The sequence below is a fragment of the Juglans regia genome, chromosome 11, assembly GCF_001411555.2.
Source record: "Juglans regia cultivar Chandler chromosome 11, Walnut 2.0, whole genome shotgun sequence".
NCBI lineage: Eukaryota > Viridiplantae > Streptophyta > Magnoliopsida > Fagales > Juglandaceae > Juglans > Juglans regia.
Window position 1 is genome coordinate 17535138 of NC_049911.1, and position 9637 is coordinate 17544774.

A 9637-nucleotide genomic window follows, 5' to 3' on the forward strand; every position below is an offset into this window, starting at 1 on the left:
AATAAACCTGTTGGTGGAGGTTTCCAACAAAAATACTTTTTCAACTAGGCATTAGGCTGAAATCTTACCTCTTTATAGTTTCTAAGCAAACTCAGTGCATTGGCAGCAACAATTTTGGACTTAGAATGACTTGATCATGTACGATTTTGTTACGTCTATACTAGAAATTCCACGCCAATACAAAGAATACAGGCAACTTCTCACTGACTACCCCTTTAAAAACGGATAAAACAATATCATATATTCTCATATCATCAGCAAAGCTCATTTCTGGCAAGATCTCCCTCCAAATACCCTGTAAACTAGCACAATTTATCAAAGCATGATTGAGATCTTCACACTAGAAACCACAAAACCCACACTGTGCATCAGTTATTACTTTTCTCTTCAACAAATTATCTTTTGTGGGGAGTCCTTCTTTGCAAGCACACCAAGCAAAAACTCTAATTTTACTTAGCACTGGCATCTTCCAAATCTGTCTCCATACAACCTTGGTAGAGCTAGTTGATGAAGTTTCTGCACCATGTGATCCCAACCTTGTTTTAAGAAACCTGAAGCAGCTTTTCGCGCTAAAGACTCCATTTCTCTCATGAGCCTAGATTCGCCTATCACTATTTGCTCTTGGATAGATTACTATCTTGAGAATATCTACCACCACATTTGGATTGAAGAGAGATCTCAGCTTATGCATATCCCAACTTTTTGCATTGGCTTCAAAGAGAGTACTAACAACATCTTTAGTACTAGTGGTTGGCCCAATCAAACCCTCTGAAAGCATAGCCCCATGCCCTGGAATCCACTGATCAGACCATATTCAAGTTGTTCTTCCATCACCAATCCTTCATTTACAACCTTCAAACATTCATTTCTTTGCTTCCCATATTCCCCTCCAAGTGTAAGAAAGACTCCTTCCTAACCTAGCTTGTGCAAAAGTGGAATTAGGAAAGTATTTTGACTTAAACAACCTGTATATGAGAGAATTATCATTTTGCAGCAATCTCCAACCTTGTTTTGCCAAAAGTGTTAAATTAAATAACATGAGTTCTTTAAACCCCCATCCCCACACAAGACTTTGTCTCACACATTCGAGACCAACTCATCCAATGAATCTTCCTTTCTTCTCCATTTTGTCCCCACCAAAATTTCAACACTAATCCCTCCAAATCAGAATACAAAGAAGAAGGTAACAAAAAACAGCCCAAGGAATAGGAAGGTATAGAGAGTGTCACTGCTTTTAAAAGCACTTTCTTTCCCCCTTGAGATAATAACTTTTCTTTCAACATTGAAACTTTTCCCAAACTTTCTATTTTATAGAGTGAAAAGCTCTATGCCTAGACCTACCGACAATAGGAGGAAGTTCCAGGTATCGTTCATACTGCTGAATCTATTTCCCCAAAGTTGTTTTATTTCATTTCTAACTTCTCTTGAAACATTGCTACTAAATACCATAGCTATCTTCTCCTTGTTGATTCTCTAACCTGAAACAGATTCATATCTATCTATAGCATGCACTCTTCTATTTTCCCCCTCCTCAGCCTTACAAAAAATAACATTATCATCTACAAAGAGTAGATGATTATTGTTTGGAGCACCTTTACAGATTTTCAAACCACAAATATCCCCTTTTAACCCTTTTTTCCTTTAATAATGTACTCAAACCTTCAATACAAAGAAGAAATAAATAGGGGATAAAGAGTCCCCTTGCCTCAATCCTCTAGTTGGATTTACAGGGCCTTTTGGATAACCATTGATTAGCATTGAACAAGAAACAGAGCTGATAAAATACATAATCAATCTAAAGAAATTTTGGTTGAACCCCGTCATCTCCATTACTGACTTAATAAAGCTCCATTCAACTTTGTCATACGCCTTACTCATGTCTAATTTCAAAGACATAAACCCCTTCTTTTAAGGAATTCACTAATTCATAAGCAATTAGAACATTATCTGTAATCATATAACTAGGAACAAAAGCACTTTGGCTCTCCCCAATAACCCCATTCAAAACAGTTTTGAATCTATTAGAAATCACCTTTGCAATCAATTTATAATCCATATTATAAAGACTAATGGGCCTATAATCACTGACTTTTAAAGGAGATTTCTTTTTTGGTATAAGAGTAATATATGTGTGATTTAAAGAGACTGGAAAATAACCTGAATTCAATGCCTCCAAAACTGCATAAGTCAATGACTCACCCACCACATACCAATATTTTTGAAAGAAGACTGGAGACATACCATATTGACCTGGAGCTGTTCAGGGATCCATTTGGACAAGTGCACTTTTGATCTCATCCACAATGTATATCCATATCAACTCATGATTCATTGCAGTATTCACTCTACCTCATAAAGACTCCAAAAAATCCAAAGAACCACTCGGATTAAAGCAAGTAAACAAATTCTGGAAGTAATCCAAGATTATTCTTTCCCGACCTTGAGATTCATGCCAAATCCCATAATCATCCTATATTTTAATAAGTTTGTTCTTCCTCCTCCTCTTTGAAGCTTTCATATGGAAATAGTTTGAGTTTTGGTCTCCCTCCTTCAACCACAACGCTTTAGACCTTTGTCGCCACATAATTTCGTCCCTTTCAAGTCATTTCTACACCTCATCTCTTGCACAATCATATTCCTCTCTACCAACCCATAATAGGCCTTTATCATGAAGCAAAGCGAAATTTTGTTTTGCTTTGAGAAGTTTCTACTGCACATGCCCAAAAGACTATCTATTCCAAGAACTCAACTGATTTCCACAGCTTTTAATGAGATTCATCACCTCACCCATGTTGGGCTGAGATGCACATCTTTCTCAATTTTCTTGAATAATTCTCACACAAGCCTCCTCAGCCACCCATATAGCCTCAAATTTAAAAGGCTTTTTAACTCTAGAAAGCTCCAAAACATCTTCCATATCTACCTAAATTGGCACATAATCCAAGTATGCTACCAAGCTATGAGTAACAGTGGCATTTGGGAATAAGTTCCACCAAGAAAAATTAGCTAGACAACGATCTAGCGTTTCACTTGTAACACCCGGACCCAAAATTGGTATAGTTTGACTATGGATTTTATTTATTTATTTTTTGGAGCTTGATATTTTAAGTTTTTATAGTACGGACTAGAGTAATGATTTTTTTATTTCATTTTCTGCACACGTTTATTTATTTATTTATTTATTTTCCCACATGTTTCATTTTTTGTTTTTGTTTTTTTTTCTCTTTCGGTCTTTATCTCTTATTTCGCGTAAGTTTTTTTTTTCTCTCGTTCACGTCGTGCATGCTCACACACAACTCATCTTCATCCACTCACACGTCTCCTCCTCTAGGGTTTTCTTTCTTGTTCATCCACCTATATATATTTTATATATTTCTATTCGAAGAAAGCTTCCGCCGCTACCCTCTTACGCGAAACCTTAGCCTAGCATTTTTTTTTCCTCCTCTTTGCAAACAACGCTCACCCTCTAGCTCGGTCTCGACCCACGCCGTCCCAGCAGCAACACAGCCTGTCCTCACCCATTCGGAAAGCACCACGCCAGTTTAACAGGAAGCCTCTGCCTTCCTACTCCGCGTAGCGTGCACCGAGTTGCATGCCGCAGGAAGCCATCGCAGCCGCCTTCCCGACGAACCTGGTCTACACCTCCTTAAGCCGCCGTGAACCCACATGGAACCTCCGCTGACCATCACCAAGAAAAATAGGAGAGCCCTTGTTTCTCCTCTAAAAAACAGAGCATCACCACTTTTTCGGTTGGTCACCACCGTATGTTGGGAAAACTTTTGGGCTAGCCACAGAATCCGCCGTTTGTCACCTTTTCGTCAACCTCGAGCCGCCTCAGTTCTGTCTTGTCACTCGCAGTGAGCTTTTGCCGAACGCTTGCACTGCTTCTCCATCTTCTTTGTTTCTATCTCACCGTATTTTTCTTTTTCTCTCTCTCTCTCTTCCAGTGCACCACCGCAGTGCCTCACCACCGTGACCTTCTTCGCCGCGTCGCTCACAACTCCTCCCTTGGCAATGAGTACCTCGTGCCCCTGTTCTCACGGTTGTGCACAGAGACTGCGTGAATGCAATTCCAGTATATGTAAACTTTTGAATAAGGAATTACAGTTTTTCCCTTAGTTTTAGAATGTGTTCAAGTTGATATTTTTGGTCTGTTTTTACATGGTTTATACGGGTGGTATAAGAAAAGTTTACAGAAATAAATAGGATTTTCAAATTTTACTTTGGTAACAAATTATTTTAGTAATTGTGTATTTTTTTTCTTTTAAACATTTAAATTACGATTAAAGCTATTTGTTTATTTTTATTTAACGAAATTTTTACTTGTACTTACCTTGAATCGCTTAAATATTTTAACACGTTATTAAGTAAAGGTTTATTTTAAGAGTAAACAATATTGGTGTAATGTTATTTCTACATTTTAGATATATTTTAGTCTTTTTAATAATAGTTATGGTTTATTTTAAAATATTTTGGGATAATTATATTACTTAGTATTAAGCTTCATAAGTTGTTTTCATTAGTAAATAGGTCTGACTTTTAAATGTTTTAGTCATAGTATTAAATTAGCATTGAAGATTTTAGAAAGTGATGATTGGTAATTTTAGGTTTTGAGGAATTAAATAGATTATTTTATAAGCTTAGGATTAAATATCGAAATACGTGATTAATTGGAAATTTATGAGAATTACGTGATTATTTTATAGGTGACGATTAATTATTATCCGACGTTTTTGAGTAATTTCGAAAAAGTTAAGAAGTTCATGTAAGCGGGGTTCCTATACTAGACTTTGCATTTAAAATAAAATGAGCTGAGGTTAATTTTGGAAAATATACATATTTGATGTTGAAAAGAAATTTGAACTGCCTCTGTAACACCCCATATTTTAGTGTATTTTTAATGAAGGAATTCTTTTTAATGATTCAGAATTTATTCTCTTGTTTTAAAATTATTGGATTTTTAATTGGAATATTTTTATGATTTTTAATTTACGAAAATTATTTTTGAAGTGCCTTCCTTAAATTAATTATTGTTATGCGTTTAAATTTCTTTTCAAATTAAATTAACTTATTATTGGGTTTAATTATTTATTTTCATTGTAATCACTGCATTTGAATTATTTTATTTCACTAGCTGTTTTAAAATCGTTTCCGTTGGATCATTTTTGTGACCCAAGATATGAGGATTGGACTTCATTTCTTTTCCTCCATTTTTCTTTCCTCTCCTTTTCTTTTCTTCTTTCTTTTCTTTTTTCTTCTCCCCTGTCTCTTTCCCATGAGCGACCCAGCCCCTCCCTCCCTCTCTCTCTCCATCCGATCTTTCTCCTCCCCAGCCCGCCGTCGTGTGCCGGCGGTGGTCGACACCGCCCAGCCCCCCAGCTTCCCCAGCTGCACCGCCGTTAGCCACCATGAGCTCACTCAAGCCGCGGCACCTCTTGTGCTCGCGCGCCGCCGTCTCGCCACCTCCGGCCACCATCTTCTCACCACTTCATCCTCGACCTCTTAGCAACCCATTGGACCCAACCCCGGCTCCGATCCGTCACCAGTGAAGCACTTCCAACTCTATTTCCGTTTTAGGTGTTTTTGCACTTCAACCGCCTATTGCGCCGCCACCCACGGCCAACCACCACTACCACTAGCTTCACCAACATCCCTAGGCCTACCCTATCAATCTCGGGTCTTCGTTTGCACCCGTTCAAAAGTAGGTTTTTGAAACCCACGGCCACAGTGCATTTGGCACTGTTTTGTTGCTGCGTTGCCGCTTCTAGCACCTCCGTGATCTTTCAAAAATTACATTATAGCATTGTAAGTATTTTTCTAAAGAACTTTTGAGATTTAAATGTATTTTAGCTGTAACGCCCCGGTCGGGGTCAGAAAGTTACTTCCTAACACTTAAACTCACCTTTCAACAATATAAAAAAAAATACTCCAAATTCTCAATATCATATAGAAAATTCGATTAAATCTAATTTCCTCAATATAACAAATTTTTAAAAATACCAAGTCATTATAACACAATAAAACTTCTTAATAAAATCGACAATACTCATAAAAAACTTCCTATGCTTGAACCACCACACTTAAAACATCTCACCCAATGCCTCATAATCTTGATCCTCAAATGAACCATCATAATATCTGAAAAATATTGTGGAGATAAGGGGTGAGTTATCAATAACTCAGTAAGCAGAGAGCATATACTAGCATGTAAACATGAGGATTTATAACATTTGATAAGCAGAACAAAACATTTACTTTCAGAAAGCAAAAACAAAATATTTTCTTTCCGAATGCATAAACAAAACTTTGTACAAAAACATCAGAGCGAAATTTTCAGAAAAACAAACTTATTACCGAAAAGAAAATCCTTTGGCATTTCCAAACTGAAACATTATAATCACATCATCGTTTAGTATCACATTGGGACAATACCATGTTTAACCCCCGTGGTAGGGTTATAAACCACCATTATACCCGTGGCTGGGCCATATTCCATGTTTCACCCCCGTGGTAGTGTTATAAACCACCATTATACCCGTGGCTGGGCCATATTCCATGTTTCACCCCCGTGGTAGGGTTATAAACCACCATTATACCCGTGGCTGGGCCATATACCATGTTTCACCCCCGTGGTAGGGTTATAAACCACCATTATACCCGTGGCTGGGCCTTAACAAAAACAGAACAGATTTCATCGAAAATCCGATTACAATCATATACAGAATCAGAACTTCATGCCAAGGTTTTCAGATAACACATCATATCAAAACAAAATACTGAATCACCTCAGATCATTTCACATGTTCGAAATAAACAGAAACAAAACATTTTCATTTGTTCATAACAAACTTTTAGACTTTCATATTCGCTCTTTTTGTATAATTCAAAAACAAAGTGCACAAAACTAGCTCATGTCTACACCAGTCATGTCAGAAAATAATTTCTCTTATATAGAATTTATGCATATGTAGAACAAACATTTGAGGTCGTTTTCATATTTCTTTTCAAACAAACATGCATATTTTCAAAGTCGACCTCATTTCATTTCTTTAATGCAAAACTAGTATATGAACCCCGCTTACCTGGACAACTTGGCTTTTCAGAATTTTCCTCAAAAAATGTCAAGTTGACTATAAATCTTCACCTATAAAAATAATCACATAATTTCCGTAAGTTTTCAATAAATCACGGATTTCTATATTTAAGCATAAACTTCTAAAATAATCTATTTTAATATCTCAAAACTTAAAACCCTCATAATCCCAAAATATATCATCACTTCCTAAAAATCACCAATATCCACCATGACCAACGTCAAACTCAAAACACCAATATTTAAACCCGAAACAACCAACAAATTTTAAAGCATAAACCAATCTCACACAAACAATTCCATCATCCAATCCAATCGACCCCCTTACTACTCGGACTCAGTCGGCACAACTAACAAATTCACAGTAAAAATGAATTAGCACAAAAATACATTTAATCTCAAAAGTTATTTGGGAAAAATACTTACAATGATATAATATAATTTTTGAAAGATCATGAAGGTGCTAGAAGCGGCAATGCAGCAACAAAATAGTGAGAAATGCACTGTGGCCGTGGGTCTCAAAAACCCACTTTTGAACGGGTGTAAACGAAGACCCGAAATTGATAGGGTAGGGCTTAGGGATGTCGGTGAAGCTAGTGGTTGTGGTGGTTGGCCGTGGATGGCGGCGTGGGCGGCGGTTTAAGGCCAAAATGCTCAAATCGGAGATGGAGATAGATGGGGCTTCACTGGTGACAAATCGGAGTCAAGGATTGGTGCATTAGGTTGCTAGAAGGTAGATGACGATGTGGTGAGAAGATGGTCGTCGGAGATGGCGCGACGGCGGCGCAGCGGTGCAAGGAATGTCGCGGCTTCGTGTGGTGCATGGAGGCTAATGGCTGCACGGCTGGGGCCGGAAACCGGAGGGGGAGGTCTCCGGTGGGTGGGGGTGCTGGGAAGCCAGGCGGTGTCGACCACCGCCGGCGCACGGTGGCGCTGGGGTGAGAAGGAGGATCGGACGGAGAGAGGGAAGGGGGGTTGCGGCGCGCGGAAAAGAAACCAGGGGAGAAGAAAAAAAAGAAAAGAAAGAAAAGAAGAAAAAAGAAAAAGGAAGAAAAGAAAAGAGGAAAGAGAAAAATGTAAGGAAAGAAATGAGGTCCAGTCCTCACATCTTGGGTCACAAAAAAAAAATAATCTAATGGAGACGATTTTAAAACAGCAAGTGAAATAAGATAATTCAAACGCAGTGATTAAAATGAAAATAAATAATTAAATCCAACAATAAGTTAATTTAATATGAAAAGAAAATTAAATGCATAACAATAATTAATATTAAGGAAACATGTCAAATTTAATTTTCACAAATTAAAAATCATAAAAATAAACCCACTAAAATCTGAAAATCTAATTTTAAATTAATAACAAATAATCATTCAATTAAAAAAAATACACTAAAAAATACAGGGTGTTACATTAGCGCTAACTCATATTTACTGTAAATTGGTTGGTTGTGCCGGACTGAGTCCGAGGAGTAAGGGGGGGTCGGTTGGATTGAATTATGGAGTTGTTTGAGTGATTGATTTATGATGTGAGATTTATTGACAGTTTCGGGTTTAAATATTGGTGTTTTGAGTTTGACTTTGGTTATGGTGGATATTGATGATTTTAGAAAGTGATGATATATTTTTGGAATTATGAGGGTTTTAAGTTTCGAGGAATTAAAATAGGTTATTTTTGAAGTTTAGACTTAAATATCGAAATACGTGATTGATTGGAAACTTACGGAAACTTACGTGGTTATCTTTATAGGTGACGATTTATAGTCGACTCCACATATTTGAGGAAAATTCAGGAAAAGTTAAGTCGTCCAAGTAAGCGGGGTTCTTATACTAGATTTGCATAAAAAAAAAAATGAACTGAGGTTGGTTTGTAAAAAAATGTGCATGTTGTTTTAAAAAGAAAAAGTAAAAAACAACCTCAGTATATGTTTCGCATTCCATCATGAGATACATATGAAAGAGAAAAGAAATGTTTTTGACATGAAATGTGTAGACATGAGCAATATTTGACATGTTTTTGAAATATGCAAAAGAGCGAATATGATATCATTGAGATTTTTATGCATGTGATATGAAATGATTTTGATCTGTTTTTGATCAAATGGAAATGATATGAATATGTTTCGCACGTGTTTTGATATGATATGGATATGATAAAACTTTGGCATACTTATCTGTTCTGAATATGGTTCTGAGATGATGATACTGGTTCATGTGATATGGTTGGTACTACCATGATATGATAGAGTGCACCCACTTTGGAAACAAAGTAGTCTTTTTACGTGTTCTTTCCTGTGTGCACACTCGGGGCTCCGAGATTGAAAAAGGGGAAGTTCACCATATGATACATGCCTAGTTTGGCCATCGGGGATAGCACAACCCTACCACGGGGGTTAAACATGGTATATGATATGATATGATAAAATGAAGATGTTCAGTTAAGTTATGCCAAAGCGCTTTTGAATATGAAATTGATCCTTAAATATGAATTGTTGATTTTGAGTATGAAAAGATTGAAAAGTCGCTCTGATTTTCTGATAACACGTTT